The sequence below is a fragment of the Panthera leo genome, chromosome E2 (genome assembly GCF_018350215.1).
Source record: "Panthera leo isolate Ple1 chromosome E2, P.leo_Ple1_pat1.1, whole genome shotgun sequence".
In the NCBI taxonomy this organism is placed as follows: domain Eukaryota; kingdom Metazoa; phylum Chordata; class Mammalia; order Carnivora; family Felidae; genus Panthera; species Panthera leo.
In genome coordinates, this window is record NC_056693.1 from 46,146,785 (window position 1) to 46,172,146 (window position 25,362).

Consider the following 25,362-nt stretch of genomic DNA (forward strand, 5'->3'; position numbering starts at 1 on the left):
ATGAGCGGATCTGGAAAGTATTCTTGAGAAACAGAGCAGCTCTTTGTCATTTGAATGGTGAATTTAATGGCCACTATGATGACTGAGTTTTGGCAGTGTAAGTTTCATGCCGATGTCAAGGGGTGTGTAGGCATCGTGTCCACGGCTTATGTTTGGAAACACCTATGTAATGAAATGCAAATCGATGGCCATAACATGCTAAAGTTGCAAATTGGAACACAAATGAGAAAATGCAAAACGAAAGCTTTGCATAGAAACACTCATTTCTCATATGTGGTAATTATCACTACCAAATACGATATTCTCGTGTCCAGGATCTGGGACATCATTACGTCCTACAATTACGAGTCCTTGGGCAAATTTTTACAACCATTGTACGCAAGTCTTTTGCATTTTTGACACATTCAGATGAAGGGAGTGATTCTGTCATTGACTGTGTCCATATAATCAAAACCTTTGTTATATTTAGCACTGTACAGACTTTATCTTTGTTTTCTTCCCTAGTCAGTTTTATGGGTATTTCTAAGCGTGTTGATTCTGAGCTGCCACTTGGCAGTAGCAGGTGAAGTCAGGTGCTAGTTTGGTTTGATTATCGAATAGCCGGAATTACTATGGTTTTCCTAGCTCTTTGGTCTTTGCACTGTTCTTGCTATAGTCCGTGTGCAGCTTGTGTTCTGGTCATTTTGGGTGTTAGGACAAAGGACTTTTGTTGCCCTCACCGTACTTTGGACTTAGAAAGCCTGTCTGTGAGACCAGACCACACAGAGTTCATCTCTTCTTCTGCCCCACCCCTTTTAAGAATAAATTTAATTTTCCTTTTTTCCCCATAACTCCAGATAGTTTGGCAAAGATTTTTTATATGCAGAAGAATCTCAAAGGAGTAGTTTATCAGATGCCACGCCACTCCCATGGGGTGATAGAAAGAATGGGCAGGAAGCTATTTTTAATGGGACTGGGGTGTACGTGTGAAGTATGCTACGTGTATACCTCTCTTGTGAAGCGTGTTTCCTTTCCTGTCTTCCCCCTTCTCGTGTTGGGGGCCCGGGAGCCCAGCGCATCCCTGTGACTACACTTGATTCAGCATAATTGATGTGGTCTCATTTCCCACAGCTGATGAGGATTATATCAGCTTGGTTTAACAGTCTCATTTTCTGCTCCCAGTGCACACTTGTTTTAATGTGTTTCAGTTAATGAGGTAGAAGAGAGAACGAGGTGTTACTGTTTATACACAGACAGTGAGCTTGTGCAGAGAGAGGCCCTGCCACAGCCCACGTGGCCCTGGGTGTCCTCAGGGGCAAGTCCCACAGAGCGAAGCCACCTTTTCGGAACATGGGCTTTTCAGGGCTAATGCAGATAATGATCATTACCCATAAGCTTTGCCAAATCGTCTTATTAATACCATTTCTCCTTTCTTGATGTGTCTTTCCTAAGCCATGATTAAAAGATGGTAACTTGGCTTAGAACTTGGGGTATCGTTGAAGGGGTTGGTTCACCTTCTCCCAAAAGACTTTTCCAACTCTGCCTGCCTTTCACCAGCCCATACCCCTAGACGGGGCCCTCCCCGAGGAAGGGTCTGGGCATTTAAAACAGCACAAGCGAAACTAATTTCAGGAGTCCCAAGGGGAACCATACCCTTGTGTGGGGGATACTGAGAGTCTGAAATAGGCACTAAGAATGTGTATTTCCGTGTTCCCTGGGTCCGAGCAGTGCTGCTGGTAGGGATGGTCAAGGAGCCAGAAGAAACTTCCAGGGGTGATTTTCTATGAAGGGGGTTCTGGTTTGGGCCATGACTTGGCTCTTGCTCCTGTGGGGTTGGAGGGCACTATAATGGAGGTGCCCATAATGCCTCTCCTTCCTAGACCTGCGTAGGGTGGCCAGGAAACCAGGGCTGGGCAGGCCTTTTGCATGTATTCAAATCTTTAGCTCCTAGACATGTGAACAATAAAGGGAGTTCCAGGGGCACAACAACAAAGGAGACCTTTCCCTCTTTGGGACCAACCTGAACCGTCTTGTCAGCCACATCCACACTTGGGGAACCTTGCCAACCTTGCCCCCTCTCCTGCCATGTTCACTTAAGCTCTCTCATTTTCTTCCTTCTCTCTCTCAACATGGATTGCCCTCAATGGTTAAACCCAGTGCTTGGCTTTGGCACGGTGCCAGCCCCGTGGGGTGCTGCGCAGGCCAGAGGCCCCCAGTGCATCCCAGTTTCCCGAAGGCACAGCAGCCGTGGGTTTCAGCAGGAATTAAACAATTACTAAGTCTTACTCCTCCCCACCTTCCGTGGATTGACTCCATAAATTGTCAGCCTGTTGACATTTTAATGCGAATTATGTCATGTGGTATCCCCTTTGATTTCGACATGCCTCAGTTTGTAAATACATGAGCCACTCAAAGGCTTGTGGTTAGCATACACTCTGGAGGCCTCGGGGTTTTTGGTGGGGGAGAGAGCGCTGGAGAGTGCACAATGCTGGGAGTGTGCCTGGCCTGGAAAGCCTTTTTCAGTTACCCAGGGTGGCTGTGAGGGCGGGCTGGCCTCGCAGGGGGCCTGCTGGGAGCCCCAGCGCCGAGCCATTCACCTTCCTGTCCCTCCCAGGGCACCGGGAAGGCCACCGCCTTTGGATCTGAGTTACAGGATATTTTTACTGAATGCATCGACGGCTGAGCATTTCCCCAAAGTCACTGTGCAGCTCTTTTCCTCCTGTTGTAGAGCATGATGTCACCTCCCCCATCACCAGCACCTGGAGAACAGCCGACTGACTCTAGATTTCAAAGCAAACCTGGAGGCCAAGGGAGCGTGACCTTGGAGCAGGTGTTTCCTTCCACAGGGCTCAGCCATCCCTGCGGGAAAATGAATGGGAAAGGATTCTGAAGGGTGTGCTGGGTACAGAATGAGAAGTTGCACAAGAATGGTAGAGTAAGGATGGTTAAGATGTATGGAGGAAAGGGGCACCCGGGTGGCTCAGGTTAGCATCAGACTCTTGATTTCAGGCTCAGGTCACGGTCTCACGGTTCCTGAGATCGAGCCCCACGTCAGGCTCTGTGTTGACAGTGTGGAGCCTGTTTGGGATTCTCTCTTTTCTCTTTCTGCCCCTCTCCCCCTCAAAATAAGTAAACATTAAAAAAGAGAGATGTATGGAGGAAAAGGGAGAGGTTTGATATTTGCATGGGAGAGGAAGAAAGAGTGGAACCTTGAAGGTTCTGCATGTTCAGATTCTCAAAGTGAAATTCAAGGGAGGAGATTTTGAAGTAGATTTTAGGAAGCAGTTCTGTAGTGAGAACAGCTGAGAAACCCCTGTGCCAGGACCCTGCTCCAGAACCCTGTTTTCTAGCTTTTCATTTCCTTATTTGAGACTTTGCTTCAAAATGAATAATCCGAGAGGACCTGGCTTCTTGGTGATCCTTTGGGTATAGAAGGTCAGTGCCCAAAAAAGTTAGAATTAGCCGTCTTGAGATTCGATGTGTTGTGCCCTGAGGAGCTTGGCCAGGATGACCTCATCAGTAGACAGTTAAGAATGGACCAGACGAAGGAAAGTTGCTTCCTGCTTTGCACAGAAGGAGCACATGCTTTTCCCTCTTCTGAATACAGCAACTGCTGGGCCTACTGTCTGTGCTGGAATTTGGCTGACTTACAAAAATGTCATGGGATCTTTAATGGCCATGGGTGGTCGGGACCTCTTTCCCACGTGCTGAGTAATTTCAGTTTCATGTGTGAATAATGCCCATATTAAAGCAATTAGAGCTGCACATAATCTGAAAAGGAAGAAGGGACCCAGATTCGTGTTGGTCAGAGACACTTCCAGCTCGTTGATTTCTCTGGTAACTTCCATAAGTGCTTGAAAAAGTTCTTCAGTGGACTCTGTAACTTAATTTATTTGGAAAAAGTGGTGATACAAACAAGTGTGTTTGAAAACTGGGGTCACTGCAGATGACTCTTGCCTCTTCTGTGGATTTATCTGGCTTTTATTACTAGTGGGAGGAAGAGAGTGGGCCGGTGGGGCCAAATAAGAGAGAGAGACAGACACAGACACAAACAGAAGGCACAGTGCTTGGAGCACTGTGGAGCTGGCTACTATGAGAAATTACACTTGGTTCCTCTTCAGCATCTAGTTAGAGTTTAGTTGTAAGGGTATACATGAAATAAAATGGTAAGACGTTAAAACAGTTGAGGGTCATAACAACATAAGTCTTTGTTAATTAAAAAAAAAGTTCCAATTGATATTTTTCCAAATTAAAACTAACATTGACTGCCATGGTAGAAAATGAGTCCTAAAAAAGAAAAGAAAAAAAGAAAAAAAAACCTGAGTCCTGTGCTTTTTTTAAAAAAAAAATCATAAAATGCTGTTGACAACATGTAAATAGGCCTCAGTCGCCTAATTCCTCATTATTGTAGTGAATAGAAGTTAACTGTTGGAAACATGATTTCAGACATAAATGTATGGTCCCTTTCAATAAATTGTAATGTATTTCTCTAACTTGCTAAAGAGTGGGGAGGAGCAGACTGTGTCTCTTTTCACTCATGCCTTCCAGAGGCCAGCCTTTGGCTGACGTCCATTCTGCCTCCCTGGACAGTTGGTCAGAAGGTGACACTTGGTTTTTCAGCCCCATAAATGAGAATTCTGGAGGATTGTAGAGTCGAAGGTGGGGGGAATCAGTGAATTTGCTTTCATTCCTTTCTTCCTTCTTCTTCAACCTTATTCCTTCAATAATAAAGGCAACTCAGGGGTGGCTGGTTGGCTGGCTCAGTTGGTAGAGCATGTGACTCTTGATCTTGGGGTCATGTGTTCGAGCCCCGTATTGGATGTAGAGATTACTAAAAATAAAAATAAAAATAAAAATAAAGGCACTCAATGTGTAATTAAAGGTAATGGAGAGACACAGGAATGGGTTAAGTGGGTACAGGTGTGGGCTGAATTACTCTTTCCTGACCAGTGGCATGTGAACTTGACATTTGCTACTATGGTTGGGGGTGTTGAATCTGTGTTCTTACTTCTGGGGTCTGGAAGTAGATTTATATAAAGGGTAGGAGGAGATGGGATTGAAATCCCATCGGAGAGAAGGGCCCCGAGGAAGAAAACCCCGGAGATTCATTTAATAAGAAAAGAAAAATGGGAGAAGTTGGAGGGACGTTAGTTGGGGCGGTAGAGTGAATGAGAGAGTGAATGAGAAGGGTTTCTGACAATTAACTAATTCTCCTTGCTCCAACCCATGACAGAATTAATCACACATTAACACACTGACAGCAAAATTAATGTCATATGCAAATTAATAGTGCGGGGTTGGCATTCAACAGCCTGTTGGCTTTTTAAGGCTGGCGTTGTGGTGACACCCCCAGCCCCAGCCCATAGATGGCTGTATTGGCGCCACCCCACCACCCTCTTTCTGCCTGAGAAGACCCACTGCCACTCTGGAACAGAGCGACATCCCCTCTGCTGGCTTGAAACAACTTACGTCAAAACCTGTAAGCGATCGTGCCAAGTCGGGAGTAGGAAGTGCTGGTTAGGAACCCTTTGGGCTCTAATACTTTCTTACCTCCACCGTATCATCAGCGGCCATCCTTCCAGGAGAGTGGGGGTGATGGAAACATTCCTAGGAAACCACGACGCTGTTGCTTCCCAGGTGTGGTCATTAAGAGACACGTGGGGTCCGAGGGAAGGAGTGTTGAGTATACAGCGGTCAAATCTAAAGTCATTCTAGTTTTTGTTACCAACTACAGAGTGAAAATTGTTTTATGTGGCTTCCAAGAGGTTTAACTATTGAAACCAACCCTGAAAGAGAAAATGTGAGCCTCTCCTTGATGCTAGAAAATAAATAAATAACCAGAAGAAAGAATAGTCTGTTTTCGAATATTGTGATGGCTGATCTTTCGTGCCTGGGGCAAGTGCGAGCTAGCCCCGTTACAGCCCATGACTAACCCGCTTGTGAATTCTGCATCCGGGATAATTATTATTTTGACACTTAATAAGTAACAGCGTTGTGAAGCAGGCGTTACACAGAACATGAAGACGTGATCATGCCCTGGAGGCCCTTCAGGAAGGACGAAAGCAATTCAGAGTAGGATAAAAACAGTCAACTGTTTATGTTGATTTCGAATGAGTATTGGCATTTTCTTAGTGGTGCTGATTTCCTTAGCTTTTTCATTAGCTCCCACTTCATCTTCTACCAAGGCGAAGAGACTTGAGACTGATGAGGTCAGGACAGAGACCTGGGAAGCAGTGTTGTCGGCTGTGGAAGAGTTTTAATTCTGGGGTGTGCTGGTTCTTCTTTGCATTGTGTGTCTAAAACAGCCGTGGAGACCAAGTCCCTGGCCTAAATCGGGCCATGGACATTGAGACCCTGGAAAATCATTAACGTAATATTTTGATTTTATAAATGAAGTGATGAGTTCTAATGTATCTAAGATACAAGTACCTCTGTCTGCCTGTAGCTTTTATCCTTGACATACAGAGATATGCACGCACATGCATAAATACACACACATGTATAAATATACACATATCTGTATGTATATATATTTTTTCTATAATTTTATAGATGGTGGAGTGTCTTAGATACTGCTTTTTCCATCAGTCCTTATAGTCTTCATATCTGCACAGGGACCCTGGTGTGGACAGAGTAGGGAGATACACTGGAGGGTAGGATTCAGTTCTGTTCTTTCTCTGTAGTGTACCAGCCCCAGACCCTCAACCCATGCCTTAAATACCATCTGTAAAATGGAGCCTGTTTGCCTCCCAGAGTTAACAGCATTGGGTGTTCTGATAGAGGTACAGGAGTTATAAAAACTGTACAGCATATAGTAATTGAAAGTGAATATCTTATTTTTTTCTTTTACTCACTATTTTATTCTTTACTCGCTTTTAATGTTCAACTACATTTTGTTTTATTTTTTAATATATGAAATTTATTATCACATTGTTTCCATACAACACCCAATGCTGAAAGTGAATATCTTATGATTACTATCTGATCGCCCAAGACAATTTCATAGGTGAAAAGCAAGTAGTGGGCAAGTGCCTGGAGTGACCTAGAATGTGCTTGGCCACACTCATGTTTCTCTGGTGCTCATTTTTACTCTAGTCCCTGCGTTGAAGGTGGCAAGTTAGATGGATGTCCTTGCCGTGACTTGGTGTGACTTGGGCCGGCCTTGATGTTGGCCCCTTCCCATACGTGCCATAGGATAAGGAGAAGTTCTCATCTCAGTTCTCACCTCCCACTTGGTGTCATTGGCATCGTGGATTGAATAGGATGTGATGGATTCAGGCTGAGAGAGAAGGAACAAGGGACAGTGGTGAAAGGGAAGGTCATTTGTCTGGAACAGGTGGGCCTGAGCTGGCAGCATGGCCTCGAAGTCCTGTTGGAGGAGATGGGAGAGGATGTGGAGCTAAAACCTGCCGAGAAGCAGGTGTTACCAAATGGGAGTGGGCTTGTGGAAATAATTGCAGAGAGAAGAACTTGGGTGCAGAGGGAGTGGTTAAGATAGAGTGCTTTGTTGTCCTTGCCTGGGGTCTGAGTTCTCAGAAGGACAGTGACATGTGCACATTTGGTTATTACACCCTTGCAATGGGGAACCTAGTCTGCTGTTTGTGTCTCGTGGGGGCGGGGCTGGAGCTCCCAGGTGTGGCTGTGTTCTGCAAAGCGCAGGGCTGAGGAGAAGGAAGTGTGGCTGCCGCCATAGCCAGTCCCCACCCCACCCCCACCCCCCACACACCTTTTGGGTGCGGCTTGGTTTTGGAGCTGGCTCCCAAATGGGAGTTGGGCCTGCTTGGGTTTTGCATCTGTGCATGTGGCCGTTTAAAATTTTCCCTAGATGGCCTTGCCTCTGACCATGCCTGAGAGGGTTGCTAGGAAACTGGCAGAGGCCTGTCTTGTTGCTCAGGACAAGGCCCCAGCCAGCTTCCTGGGGCCTGGAACCAGCCAGCATCACAGGAACACGAGAACAGAGCCAAATGCACCACCCCCTCCCTCTTTGCTCTCTGCCCCAGGGCCTCTCCCTCAGGACACCTTGACTCCTTTCTGCACGTTCAGTGACCATTTGCCACATGGAGCATTCTGGGGAGACCACACGGTGTCAGCCCTCTGCTATGCCTGTCCTGTTGGTAGTCACATGACTTTATCAGGGAATGGGGGTAGCCCACGATCCAAATGAAAATGAGATTCCCTCTAATTTTTTCTCCCAGGGCCTTGGTTAGGCATACCTTTCAATCTCCTTCCTTCTCTCTACTACCTGTCCCACGTGTCTCCTGCTTCCCCGAGCAGGACCTCACGCCTTTTGAAGAAAACAAAAGCTGGATGTATTTTTGGCCATGGCCTCCTGGAAGAAAGTAACCCTGGTTGCATTTCTGTGAAGAAGTTGTCCGAGTTGCTAACAGCTGCATCTCCCAGAAGCCTTCTTGATCTGTTGCCCTGTTACCTTCCTGCCTTCCAAGCCCGGTGGTGGGGTGTGGCAGGAGAGTCAGAACAAGGGCTCTAATTCATGATTGGGCTCCGGAGTTAAAGAGGCAAAAGAATGCTCATGTGTTCTGCAAGGAGGGTCCTCTGACTTTTGTTGGATTTGCTTTATACCCTAAGAAAGTTGTCCTCTTTTTCTTGGGGAAAGTACTTTGCAGGTTACACCCAGACTGACACTTGCTCCCTGGAGGTTTATTTTACAGGGATTATATTCCTAATCATGAGGGAATTGATACACTTGTTCATGTGTCCTGTTGGTGAACAGGGAACTTACTGTAGTTTTTGCCAGTGCCTGTCCAGTTGTGAAGTGGGCTTGCTCTTTGATGAGACACCCCCAGGCATTGATAGGTCTGAAATGTTCTTCATCAGAGCATTGTTCCTCCTCCCTGCCTCCCTCCCTCCCTCCCTCTCTCCCTCCCTCCCTCCCTCCCTCCCTCCCTCCCTCCCTCTCTTCCTTCCTTCCTTCCTTCCTTCCTTCCTTCCTTCCTTCCTTCCAGTTTGTAAATCGGTCACTTGGACTGGTTAAAATCATTATAGCAAGTCCTTGCTGTGCATTACTATGCAGCTATTAAAAACGATGGTGCATGTGTACTTTCTAGTTGGAAAGAAGGCTTTAACATCGTATAAAATGTTACACATTCAGATTATTCCATTTATGTCAAGTTGTGATATACTGTATGTGTAGATAAGAAGTGTCAAGATGGTTGTTGGCCAAAAGTGTTTATCTCGGTGGTAAAATTTAGTGATGCTTTTTTTGTTCCTTTCTGTGTTGCCTTAAAAAAAAAAAAAAAGGTACCACTTCTTAAAATCTCCTAAAGATGTCATCTTCCCAAGGGTTCCCAAATCTTATTGTGTATCAGAATCATCTGGTGAACCCTATAAAGTACAGATTCTGAGGTTCTGGCCATGATTTGATTCTATGAATCTGGGCTGGGGAAATACAAGGGGTCTGTGTTTCTAGCAAGCTCCTGACTCACGTGGTCCTTGAAGGGGACTTAGAAAATACTGATGAACGAATATCTTAAAAAAAAATATGTGTAAGCAACGGTCTTTCACTTTCTCCGAATGTTTCTAGTTTCTTTACATAAATGAGTCTAGGGTTACTTCTAACTGGTAAAAATACTCTCTGTTGAGGTATTGTCTGTTTCCTTCTCTGCAAAGGTGGAGACAGTTGTTTCCTGTTTCCCTCAGATAGCAGAATCTTCCTTACGGTATTGCTGTTTTGTAGAATGTAAATGGTACCGTATGTATTTTGTGAATGGCTTCTTGGAACTTTGCTGTGTGTGCTTTTTTGTTGCCACTAAATATTTTATACCATGTGATTTTTACCAGCTGCACAGTATACCCAGGTGTGAAGGTGCCATAGTTTATTTCGCCAAGTGCCCCTCCTCTTTTTGTCACTTGTTAGTGTGCAGGCACCTTCTCTGTTCTACGGAGTACACATCCCTAACATTTGTAACTAGTTGTTGGTATGAAGTGGCTTCTAAACTCCTTACCATCCCCATCACCTGCTTCTAACCTGCGTGTCTCCTCGGTGACCATGCTCATTATGGGATGGGGTGCTCCTCATGGGATGGGGAGACCTCACTGATTACAGGGAGTCTTTCTCCTTCCTTGATAAAGACCCTGAATCATTAAACTTCTATTCTTTTATTAAGCAGGCACATCAGACCCTTGGCTCCTATGGAACTTGTGTTCCCCTGAAACGATGAGGGTTTGGCTCGTGCCTTTGTTTTCATAGAACTGACTATTAAAGCAGGTCTCCCTGTCCTCCCAGACCTGAGGAGAGGACTTAATGTAAATTGCCGTTTTTCTTTATCCTGTTTCTTCCACTGTTTCAGAGTACCTGGCAGCCCTTTCAAATGTTTCATATCTGGAAATGGAATAGTAAAGTTGTCATATGTATGCATATTTTTTTCATTTATTTTTATTTTTGAGTTCAGAAGTAGTTCTTGTCCATTGTAAAAACAAACAAACACAACTTCTGGGAATGTAGAGAAACTCAAAAAAGAGAATCATCCCTAACCTCACTCCCCAAAGATGGTTTTAATTTTAAACATTTTAGCATTTGTGCTTTCAGCCTTGTGACATTATTTAGTAGAATTTAAATGGTGTTGTGTATATATCTCGTAAGTGGTCCCCTTTTTTTAAGGTTTATTTATTTTTGAAAGAGAGCATGAGTGAGGGATGGGCAGAAAGAGAGAAGGGGACAGAGGATCTGAAGCGGGCTCTGCACTGACAGCACAACGCGGGGCTGGAAGTCATGAACCATGAGATCATGACCTGAGCTGAAGTTGGACCCTCCACCCACTGAGCCACCCAGGTGCCCCGAAACAGCGCACACCTGTCTTGTAAATGGCTTTTAAGGACTTTACGGTGTTTGGTTTTCTTGGGAATCCCTAAATATTTCCCTACCACGTAATTTTTCTTAGCTGCACAGCATGCCATTGTGGGAAGGTGCCATGATTATTTACCTCCTTCTCTGTTTAGTCATCAGGGTTTTTTTTTTCCTCCAGTTTTCCACTATTAAAAATAAGATTTTAGAAAGTACATAATAGAAACAAATAGGTTAAAAGTGCTCTTTTGATATCAAAGACGTGAAACACGGATTTGCTCTCTGTTACAGTTCCATGGCCTCCTCTTTTCATCACTATCTTTTATTATTGATGGTATGTTTTGAGATTCCAAAGCTTAACATTTTTGTATCATCAGATCTTTTCATTTCTGTTTCCTTCCCTTTCGTTAAGCTTAGAATTCCCTTTACCCTACCAAGATCAGGTTCACTTATATCCCCATTTAGTTCTTTTATGGTTTAATGTTTTGACATTAAACTCCATAATCCATCTGGAGTTTATTTTGGTATATATTGCGAGGCATGGATTCTTCCGTGTTTATTTTTTCTCAATTAGTTGTCCATCCCAGCCCCATTTACTAAGCAATCCACCCATCCTTGCCTGTAGTGCTTAGAAATGCCACCATATCACGCACTAAATTCATATTTGGATCTGGTCCTAGACTTTCTCTTGTTCCATTAATTTGCCCTGACTTGGGACCATACAGAACTGTCTTAGTTCTTTTAGTTTTGTACTGTTTTGTGTTAAAGTGTGATAATTCTGCTCAGTCTCCCTTTTAAAATGTTTTCTAATATCCTCTCTGTGGCTTTTAAGAGTTTTGTTTTTATTTATGTTTCTTTGTTTTGGTTTGGTTTGGTTTTTTGTTTCTTTTTTTTTTTTTTTTTTTGGAGTGTTGATGGGTAGGACTCCTGTCTTTATGTACATCTCATTAGAAATGTTAGACCAGAGAAGTCCACCTGATAATGATGATCCCCTGTAGACCTTTTCCTCCAGATTGACTTTGACACATGATCACTGTTTCTGGGTCAGCATTCCTAAGTGCAGAGACACCTTGCTATCCTAGAATCACAAATGGCAATCTTGAAATTGCTGAATCTTGTTCTGTACTTGGTGAAGTTGTGTTTACTTCTAGTGATTCATTGCTTTTGTAGGTGCTTAGAAATATCTACTCAAAGACTTCAGATTTTTGCTACATACAATGCTCCAGGCCATAATTCTCAGGGTTTGGCTCCATTAAAAATCGGGAAATGTGTCCCTCTTGAATGCTATTTTATTTTTTCTGGATGATGTAAAACATTGAAGTAGTGCATGGAAGAGAATACACTGACACGTTAAGGAGTTACCTTTGGTTGGTGCCGAGTCTATTTCTTCTTAGAACAGCCCTTAGATAGAACTGTGCTTGGCAGGTAGTAAGCACTCATACACCAGCTGCTGCTAACAAGTCTCCTCTGTATTTAATAAAGGGAGTATATTGCTTTTAAAATTTGCACTGAGACCCTGTCTTGAGAGGAGGCAGTTCTGTGTTCCTTGAGATCTAGCTTGGTGGATAAGTTTAAACAGAGGCCTACTGTATTGACTAGGTCCACTTGTATCCAGAGGAAAGCCAGGGACCATCCCTGCTCCTCTCCTCTTCTGTGACGCTGGGTGTTTATGGATGATCTGCTCTCTGCCCACTTGTGAGGTGGGATCAGCATGGTGGTAGAATAATTTGTGTGATGTGCTTCGTTAGTGCCATTTTCAAGGCAAATTTTTGCATTTGAAACAATCAGAGAACAAAGCAAGGCAGGGTTACATGGAGAAGAAACGAATGCCAGATATTTGGAGAAGACGGTGTGGGGTGGGTATCCAGGAAGGAAGCACGTATTGCTTTCTGCTCACTTCTTCATCATTGTGTTTCTGTATGCAAAGGATGATGGTTAGGACCAGTGTGAGAACTGAATCATGTGGGTACTTGGGGCGGGAGGCAGCAGCTCTTCTCCACACTTGCCTGTTTTTATAGAAGCAACTCATTTCTTTGTTTCTTTTTGATGTCAGAATATGAGATCATTAGCAGTTGGGATTAAACAAGCCCATGTTATAGATCTTGGGGTCTTGGGCCAAGTTTCCCCACGCTGTCTGGGCTGTTGGTCTCTTTCTGTCTTGGCATCTGCTCTCTCTCCACAGCCAGACAGATCTGCTCCAATCCTGACCTATACTTTATTGCTGTCTGTGCCACCGTGAACCTCAGAAGAGTCGGAGAAGTAAAAGAGTAGGAGACAGTTCCCGGCTTGTCTCCATGACAGACAGGGGCTGGGCTATCCATAAGCGTCATGGTCCTTAGATTCTGAGCATCTTGCATACTTGTCGATGGGGAGGTCCTTTGAGCCGCTCAGGTGCTCTGTGTTCCTTGCCGCCCTATTAAGGTGGAGGAGAGCTGCCTTCTGTTGGAAACCCCTTTGGAGCGTGTCGATTTTGTTTGACCCTCTGAATGCCCCCACGAGGGTGCTTGTCTCCAGAGAAGACTCTGTCCCATTTGGTCTTTGACATCTTGCCCCACGTCACTCTTCTCTCTCAATTATATTTCGCTGCTCCATGTAACTAGCTTGAAATTTTTGTGTTGTATATGGTGGAGCAGGAGAGCTTCGTAGACAGCATCATCTCTAGAGCCAGGAGGCGTGAGTTTGAGTCCTGCCCCTGCCAAGTAGTAATTGTGTTAACGTGAGCAAGAGATTTCACCTCTTTGTAATTTGGGGTTGACTGTTGTCACATTGCAGCATCCCCTTCACCGGGTTGTTGTGAGGATTAAATAAGTTCACATATGCAAGTATGCAGAACGCAGCCTGGCCTGTAGAGCAGGGTCTCTGCAGCTGTGGGCATTCATTCATCTGTGTTGTTGAGAATCCAAGCGTTTGAAACAACAACAGCAACTCTCAAGACCTTGTAGATAGACATTTTCACCAGATACTTCTTTTTGCATGGAGAAGCTTATCTCTGTGACAAGATATTTTATTTAACGGCATAATAACCAGAAGCTGGAGCTTCATTCCCCTCCTCTCGTCTGAGGGCTGGACTAAGTGATTCACTTCTAATGGTTACAGCATAGAATGGGAGAAGGGGTAGCTTGTCAGTGGGGAAGCCTGGCAGAAAGGGGCCCTCCTTCACTAAGTGATAGACAGTCACCTCTGATAAGGGATAAGTCCGGTTGATGTCACATACCCCTGAGATGATGCACTGGGAAGGGTACTTTCCAAAAGATCTAGAACCTCACTGTAATCTTAAGAAAACATCAGACAAACCCAGATCGAGGGGTGTTTTTACAGATATCTGGCCAGAGCTCTTGGGAAGCGTCCAGGTCACAGAAGACGGAGGAATTGTCACAGATTGGAGGAGCGCAGCAAGTAGGTGCAGTATGGGGTCCTGGTCTGGATCCTGAAACAGAGAAGGGGCACGAATGTCAACATGGGTGGGATCTGAGTCAAGTTTGTGCTTTAATGATAGTATTGTACCAGTGTCAGTTTTTTGGTTTGGATGGGTGTGCCAGATGGTAAGATGTAGGATGTAAACAGTAGGGAAGCTGAGTGGAGGGCACGTGGAGCTCTTTGCCCATCTTCTGTATATCTAAAATTATTTCAAACCAAAAAGCTTAAAAAACCAAACAAAGACAGCTAAAAACCTCACAGTGTGTGCTAGTTTGAAAGATGTTTCATCAGTTTAAAAAGAACATGAAGAAAACAGTGGAAGCCCCATCCCCATGTCCCCTTGTCCGTGACCACGCCTCCTGAGGGCAATGACCTTTACCGGGTGGTGTTCCTTCCAGACCTTTTTCTAAGTGCACATAAACACTTTTACTAAAAAGCCTTTTTTTTTTTTTTTTTTTTTTGCTCCCCTTCTGATTATATGCCTCAGACGTTGCAAAACTTTTCATTTTAGCACAACTATTTTCCAAATAAATTCGTTTGTGGACGTATTTTGGCTCTTCCCTAAGACTTATTTCAAGCGGTGTTTGTTGAGCCGGTGCTTAATTTTATTTTCCACTCCTTCTTCTAACCCATCCAGGTCCCATTTATATTGCCTCTGCCCTTGCCAGTCTTTCTAAAGCCTCCCAAATTAGCATCATCGGAGAATTTAATTAACTTGCTGTTTACTAACCCTCTCCTTTCAAGATAATTAATGAGGATGTGAAGTGCCACTGGGCCTGACACCACCCCCGGTGGCACCTGAGCAGCCCCCTGCAGCGTGGGCCCCTTGTGGCCGGCGGGGGGTGGGGGGGAGAGCTGCCTTCCCTCCCTTGTTTACCTATAGCGGGCACCCAGGCCGCGTGGCCACACGAGGTGCGGGTAACGATATGGCACATGTTTGCTTAGAATCAGGCTTTCCTGCCTTGCCTTTTATCCACTCGTTTTCTGCTTTGTTAATTAAAAAGCTTCATTTTACTTGGAATGGAATGCGTATTTTTTGTGCTATTCCCTGGACGAAGTCTACATTGCAGGGCTTGAAATTAAACTAGCTGAGCGAGTCAGGTGTTCCAATTCCCTTTTGTTTCTAAAGAAGGTGGCAGTATAGCATCCCCTGCATTCCTCTGCTCCCGACCCGTCACACAGCTTTCTACTTAATCCAGGAAACTAGAGGTCACCATGGACCGAGAAGTCACTGCTGTCCACTAGAACTTGGTGATGATGGAGATGTTTTGTATCTCTGCTGTCCACTAGTGGCTGAGAGCCCCTAGTCACATGTGTTTCTGGAGCACTTGAAACATGGCATGCGTCGTAACAGAACTTCTTATTTAGCTAAACATGTGGCTCGTGGCCACCACGTTAGACAACCACTGTGGATGATCTTTTCTTTGCCTTGGGTTATCTGTGGCAGGTCTGAAGCCCCTGGTGGTTTCTGTACCCTCCCCAGCAACTTTTTGCTTTGGCACAGAAGGTAAACTGATTTCACCCTCACATTCAGCAAGCTGTAATTAGGAAGGTAAGTTTTCCGAAGGAAAAAGATGTTACTTTCTAAATCCAAATGTAAATGACTTGGATTATCCGTGTCACTAAGCGCTTCATTCATGCAGATAATTGAGAATTGACAGTGTCCTTTTCCCTCAATTACTTCCTGATAGTTCCATGTGTTACAATGGGAGAAACAGGGAGCTGTTTTTAAATAGCTATGTTAATGTCCTCATTAATTTTACCTTTTTCTACCAATTAGCAAATATTAACTCCTTGGCAGAATTAAGTTGGCTTCCCTTACGAAGCCACATTCGTTCTGAAGTCCCTTACCGCTTGAGCCTGTGGTAGCTCAGCTCTGGCTTTGTGCTCTGTGGCACACTCCTCAAGTGGGCACTGTGTTTCAGGAGAGTCTTTGTACTGGCTTATTCATGGGTAGCGCAGTGTGGTGTGACCAACGCTGAAGCAGGACCCGAAGGTGTAGGCCCAACTTCCATGGCCTTCCCTCACGAGCCACATCGTCTGGTACACGTGGCACGGCCCAGGCGCCTGCAGGGGTGACGCATCTGTCGTAGATGGGCACCAGTGCTGGCTTGGGAAGTGCATGCCCCATCTTAACTAGGTAATTGTTGAGCTGAGGGAATGTGCAGCCAGCACAGCCAGATAGTCATTCATTCATTCATTCATTCATTCATTCATTCATTCTTGGCTGGGTGGGAAATTCACAGGTTTTATTTAAAAATTTTTTTTAACGTTTATTTATTTTTGAGAGAGAGATAGGACATTTATTTTTGAGAGAGCAAGGGAGGGGCCAAGAGAGGGGGAGACACAGAATCCAAAATGGGCTCCAGGCTCTGAGCTGTCAGCACAGAGTCCGATGTGGGGTTCGAGCTCATGAAATGCGAGATCACGACCTGAGCCAAAGCCGGACGCTTCACCGACTGAGCCACCCAGGTGCCGTGTAAATTCACAGTGTTAACCGTTAGTGAAGAATTTTTTAAAACTTGCAGAGTTCCGTGATTCATACCTGCAGGCTCCCCCAGCTGCCACCCGTTTGCCATCTGTGACTTAAGTCTCTTCTCTATGCACTGGATGGCGAAGAAAGGCATCTGCCGCCACTGAAGTTCGCAAGGCAGTTGTGAGAATCATTTGAACTAATGAAGGCCAAACCTTTTGAAATCTATGCAGGACTGGATACATGGAGACGGTGTTATTGAGAAAACATTCAGATATTTTCTTTTTCTAAATCCAGACTTCCTGACCACTCATTGTTGGATGTCAAGGTCATTGCTAGCATTCTCTTTTCCAGACATGCTCAGAAAGTAAGCGGATGTGTAGGAAGGTATACAGGGATGAAAGTGACCTAATTTTTCCCCTTTTCGTTTTTGCTCCCTTGGTTTTCACATCTGCATTATTTTCAGCTACTCGAGGGCATAGAAGAAGCTTATACTCTTTTGTTGTTGTTAGTAACTCCATCATCAGATTAGTTAAAAGTTGACTCAGTTACAGGTATTGTTTCGTTCTGAATAAATGTATAACCCTAACTTACTCATGCGGCATTATTCACTGTGTTTATAGGAGGAGAATGGCAGCAGTAGAGAAGGAGTGCCATGGGTAGAAAACACACAACGCAAGTTCTTACGTTCAAAAGCATGAAAACAAGTAGTGAAGTTTAATTGTTCTGGAGTCATTTCATAATTCCCAGTTAAATGGTACTTGAGTTACTGTTGATCTTCACTTTGAAACTGCTTATTTTGATATCAAGTTTGCAAACCTTGGTCTTACTGTGTTTTGACAAGTTGGAAGGAACTTTGCTCAACAAACGTGTGTGTGTGTGTGTGTGTGTGTGTGTGTGTGTGTGTGTTCGTTCGTTGTCTCTTCATACTGCAAATGAGTAAATTTTACACAAATTTTTTCATCAGGAGTCAGCACATCACTGTCAGAGGGGTAATCCAACCAGTCCTTGCCTTTTATGTAAAGTTTTATTGGAACACGGTTATGCATGTTATTTTAACAATTGCCCAGCGTCACTTTTGTGCAGTGATAGCAGAGTTCAGCAGTTGCAACAGAGGCTGTATGGCCCTTCAAGGCCTAAAATAGTTACCATCCAGATACTGACAGACTCCTGGTCTAGATGGTAGAAACATATCTTTTAATAGATTGTATTTTTATGGAAACTATGGACCAAGAAATCATTCTATCCAAATGCAATTGTTGTCAGCTCGGTTGGCCCTGGTTTATTTCTGTGATCTTAAGAATTTGCTTATTAGATGTTGAATGCAATGACCCTGGTTTCATGGTAACTACACCTGCATCAGCTTCTGGCTAATGTACTGCTAGTCATTTTATTCAGTAGACTGAGTAGCTTTCAGTGTTTCTATGGGAAGGACACTGCTCATTAGTGGATATGTTCAGCCTTCAGTTTAGCTAAAATCTGAATGCTTTCTCAACCTGAAACAGTGGGTATTATTCTAAATGTTAAGTAACATAGCTCTCTACAAAGACCCAGTGCTTCCTGGTCATTATTAGCTGTGCGCCATCGTCATTCCTCGCGATCATGCCACGAAGGAGGTTCTTAGTATTACCATCCAGATTTTTATCACTGAAGCAGGAAAGAAGGGTGACTTGTTGAAGGTCACATAATAACAAAGCCCACTGGCGATTTGTGTCATCTCGTGAGTCATGTTGGCGCGGGGGAATGAGCTGGCACCGGCAGTCCCCACACCCAGAGGCGAGCCAGTCCTCCTAACAGGTTCTTTCCCTGAAACACCCATGATTTCATTAGCGAGGTAAGTGAACAGGCCATCAAGTAATTAATTCGTCTTTGTGTAGACTTAGGACCCCATTGAAATCAGATGGTGGGAGGGTTTTCTGAGTCTTCCAAGTGCCCCTTCCAACCAGTTCTCATCATCTGACCACTTTGTTAAAAATTTTTTTGCTTGGCCCTTTAAGAAGTACATTCATACCGTTTTACTCACTGGAGTCTCATGGCCCCTCAGTGTGAGGTGGTGGTGTTCACAGTTGAGAGAGAGCTTAGTGTCAGAGACCCTCTCCTGCGTGACTCCTGATTTATGCCCGTGTTCTTTATACAGAATAACCTGACTCTTGGGTGTCCAGTAGGAGGGCACATAACCTCTGTCTTCAGGAACATTCCGGTCTCACAGGAGAATATGCCACCTATGTAATGCTGATAACCAGCACCTAAGGTGTCAGTGGGAAAAGATACGCTGAGAGGTGAAGTCTTTAATTTCAGAGAAGGAATTCCTAGAGACAGAAATCGGAAGGGAGATGGGGTGTTCAGAAAGGGGAGCAGAATTTGGCTGAGCTGGAATGGAAGTACGTACAGGATGGAATGGCATGAACTGACGACAGAACACACGTGCACACACACACACACGCCAGAGAGGGAGAGAGACTGCAGAGGGACTGAGAAGGAGACAAGGGTGGTACAAGGCACTGGTGGGTGAAAACCATTTTAGTAGATGACTTTTCTTATGTACACAGAATGGTGAAAATAATGTTCATGGCGTGCCTGGGTGGCTCACTCAGTTAAGTGTCCTACTCTTGTTCTCCACTCAGGTCACAATCTCAGCGTTAATGAGTTCGAGCCCCACATCTGGCTCTGCGCTGACCGTGCAGAGCCTGCTTGGGATTCTCTGTCTTCCCCTTCCCTGCTCACGTGTGCGCTTTATCTCTCTCCCTCTCTCTCAAATAAATAAATAAACATTAAAAAAAAACAGTGTTCAGAGATAAATCATCCCTTCATTGCTTTGTGAGGAAACCAGAAACAAGAATATGGAGAGACAGATGGGAAATGAATGAATCCAAAGCTGAAAGAAAGACCGCTAAAGACTGTAAAAATAAAGGTTTTCTCAGAAACTGGGAATGACTGTTGGTTCCTTTTGGCTTCCTGTCATTGTGATGCAATCGGGAAAGGTCATTGAGAGATTGGTGTTTTAAGACTGAGCCCTTTAAAATGCCCACTAAAATAGTATCTGTAGTTTGTGTTAATACCTGCAGAACAGGTTACTAGGTTTGAGATTTTAAAGACGTCACCTGCCAGTTGCTGTGGTGGTGAGCGATTGGCTTCGTCTTCGTACCGTGTCCCCAGGAAGAGAGCCCTGGCAGGTCTATGTCCAGATGTCACTGTGCACCAGGAACACAGTAACTGCTAATGGGCAAAATGCATGCCCGCAGCATCCCGGCGCCCCAGAGCTGGAAATCGTAGCAATCTCCTTGCTCACCCTACCTCCAGCTTTCTCCGAAGCCTGCCATTTTGTTCAAAGAAATCTTCCCGCTTGCAAGCTTTTTAGATGCTGTTTTCTGGAACTTGAATTTTACTGCAGTTCTCTAGAAGGATTTGTAAATGATCATCTTTCTGGAATGAAATTGTGCCCCCTGGAAAATCTTCTACTGGGCCCTTCCCATCTCCTCACTGTTGGTTGGGCCTTCTGAAACAGAATGAACTTGGAGACTGTGAGGAGAGGATGATTTGGTCAGTGTAGACTGGCTGGTGAAAAAACAAACAAAAGCCTCCCTTTTTACCATTTAAAATAAGGTTGGAGGAAAAAAAAACAAAAAACACAAAACCTCTTGCTGACTAGCCTCACAGCCACATTCCATTGGGAGCTTGAGAACAGAACCAGGAGGCTATGTCATTAGACCGTGTTGCTTAGAACCTCTGGGGGAGGGTCTGGTGGCCAGTGAGCAGCTGGGGGGCCTAGAGTTTGGTCATAAGCCAGGAAGGGAAAGCAGCCCATCTAAACCCAGGTGGAGAACGTTCCCTTCTTCACAGGTCTCAGAGTTTGGAAACATATGAAGGTAGATGTAACCAGTTGCTTAGGGAGTGGCAAGAATCGAGGGTCCAGGCCACAGCTGCTCAGTTGTGGAAGAAGACAAAAAGTTTGGGAAGAAAAGAAAGATAAGCATGTGTGCATGGTTTTTTGTTTTTTGGGTTTTTGTTTTTTTTTTGTTTTTTTTTTTATGTCCTTAGCCTGGCTTTTCCAACCTGGAGATGAACAGATGTCTCAGAAATACCCAGTCAGCCATCTCCTTTCGGGTGTCTGTGTATGGTCACGCCTCTCCATTGGATCTTGGAGACACTGTGTGTTTAGAACTAAAATTTGTACTAAATTGTTTTTGTCTGTAAAGGTGTGGTAGTGGACTTGTCAACTCGTTGTCGGAGTCCTCATGGCTTGAGTCACTCCCCACCGAGAGGCATCTGCTGGAGTTTGCTCTCTGTCCCTGTCTTCTATGGTCTTCTTCTAGATGTTTCTCAACACATCTCACAGTCTCGCAGTATTTGTCCGTTGAATAGGAAACAAGCTTTCGTGAAAGAGAATAGCGATATTAAAGCTCTGTAAATACGTAGACCGAAATGGAAGAATACACTGATGGTGACGAGCTAAGTTGTTTTCTGGCTGGGGGACATTTTGGTGGATTCAGAGTGGGGAAGGAGAAGGGCTTCTACGATTCATATACTGAGAAGTGAAGTCATTGAGTACAGCCATTTACAGTAGTGATATCCTGCTGTAAAATCTTATCCAAGCGAGCGGTAAATCTTAGAATAAACATGTTTATTCTCTCAGTCCCAGCCTCCTGTCTCGGTCATCAAGGAATGTAGAGCCCACGTGGAAGCCAAGTGAAGGCTGTGCCCAATACTGATACCCACAGGTGGGGCTCACCTCCTGCCACAGGACCCCAGAGGCATGGAGACAATAGTGCTAGCTCAGTGTGAGGGGGGAGGACGTCCAGGTAGGGGCGCCATTCAGCAGGTGGAGGGGGGCGTTCGGGAGGGTTTGCGCTTAGGAAGAGCCGCCGTGACCAGAAAGAGCAGGGTTGGTAGGTGAGGTGGAAAGGGCCAGGAGGCTGCTTTTATGTCAAGTGTGGAATGGAGTAGAGGGTTGAAAGCGGAGGAGGAGAGAGGGAGTCTGGTCTAGATTAGAAAGGTCGGCAAGCTGAAGACCAAGAGTAAGAGTGAAGTGTGGGAGGTTTGCTCAGACTTTCAGCCAACCATTTTCAAGAACCTGCTGTGGATCAGGAGCTGTGCTGAGGCAGAGAGGCACAGCTTGGTCTCCGGGCCTGGGACTTGCTGTTCACAGGGCAGCAGTGAGGCAGGCAGGGGTTTGTAAGCCAACAAGATGAGTCCGGCATGGAAGTTGCTCCCAATGGGCTTGGGGGCCCAGAGTGGGGGAGAGAGGTGCAATCTGGGCGTTAGGGAAGGCTTCAGAGAGGGAGTGGCCGGTGAGCTGGGCCTTTTGCACAAAAGAGGGATCTCATCTTTCCAGCTCTTTATTTGTTTTCGTATATTCTGCTCATCCTGACACCCTTACAAAGACCCGGTTATTCTCATTTTACTTCAGTCACATAATGAGACTGTTGCCCTTTTGTAATTCAGTGGTGTGGCCCACTCTGTGATCTTAGCCCACTAATAAAATGGGCTTTTCACACAAGGGCCTCATTCCTTTGGTGTCATATCTTCCAGAGGCTTTGCGTTCTGAAGCAGGTGGGTGGTGGGCTCTGATCCAAACCTCAGGGAAAATACGGGTTTCTAGCTACATCTTAGACACGGAACTGTTTCTGATTTAGAAAGGACCAGAAACACCGTGATTTTCTAGATCCTCCCTCCTCTAAGCTGCTTTATGTAATTCCCCCTCTAAGACGGTGACCCTTAAACGGGCTTGTGTGGGAATCATCTGGAAAGCTTGTTAAAACTCAGATTGCTGGGCCAGACCCCTGTAGGTCTGGATGGGGTCTGAAGGGGTTTCTAGGGAGTGCTGATGCTGTTGGTCCGGGATCCAAACTTTGAGAAGGTTCTGGGAAACCCAGACTCTGGGAGAAGGAACTGTCATACTCTGGGTGAGACCTTCCCTTAGCGTGGTCTTTCTCACAGACTTCCACAGGGAGGTGCTCTCCCAGCCAGGCAGCAGGAGCAGAGGCAACGCTGCGCGTTGGCCTCGGGGAGGGAAGCTAGCCCTTCAGCCTCCCCGTGAAGCCCTCCAGGGTATCCTTTTGAGAACCCAGGGTCCCTCAATGCGTGTGCGGCTTGCCGAGGGTGCCGAGGGTGCCACGTGAAATGGGATTCTAGACTCCTGACTTAACACCTCTTCTCCTGTGAGGCAGTAACCATTCTCAAGACCAAGACTTGATCTCAGAAACAGATGTCAGCTATGAGGAGTAGCAGCTTTGTTCTCGTCCATCTTCAGTTCTTGGCCCCTCCAGTAGGGCTGTGAGACTTCAGCCACGTCTTCCTTCTCTCCTGCTGATTGGTGTGGGGCCCCTTCTGTGAGGGGCCCCCCTTGTGATCTGGAAACAGTGTTGAGGTGAGGGCACTCATACTGAGTGGCAGCCAGAGGAGGCTGGGAGAAACCCGGAGATCCTCCAGCCCAACGGTACTCCCATTCTTTGAGCTCATGCCCATTGGAATGATTAATTGATGTCCTCCACTCTGCTGGACAATTAAGGAAAGCAGTAGAAGGAGGGAAAAGTCTTCAGTTAGACCTAATTTGGCACCATATTGTTTTCTGTTAATCTATTTTGTTTTGTGTCCGTCTGTCCCAAGGGATGGATGTCTTGCTGCTTGCTGAAGCATGCATAACTAATGTCCTCATTAAGGGCTGATCTGTTTATCAGGGCCATGTGAGGAAGCCGGCCTGCCAAACCTAGGCGCAAGCTGGGGGCAGTTACCTCCCTCTGGGCCTTAGCCCCACCTCATTAAGCTGGTCCCGGCTATTGATTGGGAGCCTGTGTTTGGAAGAGTCTTACTTACTCCATGCATTATCTTGACAGATTGATCAGACCTGATTGAGAACCTCTTAAAGGAACGAACAGCTGTAATGGGAAAGTTGGACTCTGTCATCCGTTAGGATGATTCTGGGAGCAAGAAGAACAAGGCTGACATCTTGGAGCAATTGTATTTACAATTAACATGGCTGAAAAACGATTGCCTCTATTGATCCCCCCTTCCTGCAATTACGGCCCCATTGTTTACATTCCAGCACTTCAGTTATAAAAAGGAAATTCAATAATTATTGCATTATTTAAAGTTAAAGTGCCACAGAGTTTGCTGGCTACGCTTGCTGGTTGATTTAACGTTCAGTAAAATCCATGCTGAGCTCTCCATCTTGAGGCCGAACAATATCGGCTTTTAATGAGACCTACAGAGGGGGGGGGAAGGAGAGCAAAACCCAGTGCACGGGGTGTTTGTCTGGGTTATTTATGGGGGAAACCCGAAAGCAGGGCAGAGAAAGTAGCCGTGTCATCGTTTGCAAAACCGTGTCCCCTCTCGCTGTGTGGCCGTCCCCTCTGCAGCCGGCCATCTCCTGGCCTCTTGGCTCAGACTCTGCTCTCCTTCCCCGGAGAAGCTTCTTTATCCTGTCACTCGCTTGTCCCTGTCCCCCTCCCACAAGTGTCACCATCTTCTTCGACTTCCCACAAAATCCAGGGAATTTAAGGAGAAAAGGCCCAGTGCCTTAGCAGCTACAATGACCAGCATCAGAGACATTTGTTCAGAGAGAATTTGTATCTCCTGCTTTTTCACCTTCCCATTTTCCCTTTCAAGGGAAGAATGAAATAAAAATGAAGCACCTCAGGGTGCCTGGATGGTTCAGTCGGTTAAGCGTCTGATTTTGGCTCAGGCCATGATCTCACAGTTTGTGAGTTTGAGCCCCACGTTGGGCTCTGTGCTGACAGCTGGGAGCCTGGAGCCTGCTTCAGATTCCGTGTCTCCCTCTCTCTGCCCCTCCCCCGCTCATGCTCCCTCGCGCTCTCTCTCTCTCTCTCAAATAAACATAAAAAAATTTTTTTTTAAATGAAGGACCTCTTCTAAGGGAGAAGTCAGCCTGTGTGTGCTCACTGCCCGCCCACCCCAGACCCATCTCACCCTGGCTGCCCTTCGTCTTCTCTCATAATGGAGGTGATGAGGGTATTTGTCAGCAAATCATGGGAGCTTAAGAGAAGCCTCCAGGTTTGAGCACCAAATTCATGCTCTCAGCAACAACAGCCAGAAAGTTCAGGAGTGTGGGAGGAATTTTAAAGACCATTTTATTTTTTCTGGTATTTGGTTGAAATTCTTTCGTGGGCTCCCTTCCAGCAAGACATCTGGACAGGTGTGCTCAGCAGGATCCAGAGCTTACGAGGAAAAAGTGATGCCTCATGCCTTGCCATCAAGAGTCACGCTTTCAGCGACAGCCCCAGGAAATTTTAGACTGCAGGTGCAGAAGGGGGGGAGAGAGATGAATAGGGCCGATTTCTACTTTTATGAAGTATCTGGAGCAGGCTGGTAGCAGGCGGCTGCTTCCGTGTGACTTGTTCATTAAAGAGGTGACTTCTTGTGCCGGCATCACATGATTTATCTAGTGCAGTTGGCTAGAATCGGAAATACTCTTTGGGGAAAGGCGGGTGCAGAGATTTTAGACTCTGGAAAATTTTCTCCTTACAGGGGAATCTCTCCAAGTATTTATTCTGATTCAGGTTTCTGGTCCATGGCAGTTGCTGTCAAGATCAGCGGTTCTCAAAATGTGGTCCCAGACCAGCAGCATCAGCGTCTCCCTGGAGATTGTTAGAAATGCAGATTCTTGGTCCCCATCCCAGACCAGGTGAATCAGAAACCCCTGGGGTGGGCCGACAGTCCAGGCATAACACACCCT

General features: G+C 45.5%; 1 protein-coding gene across 3 annotated transcripts in view; it reads left to right on the forward strand.

Moving 5' to 3' along the window:
• The window catches only part of ZFHX3 (zinc finger homeobox 3), a 235,493-nt gene that overhangs the window by 105,164 nt on the left and 104,967 nt on the right, over positions 1-25,362 (forward strand). The window lies entirely within an intron of this gene.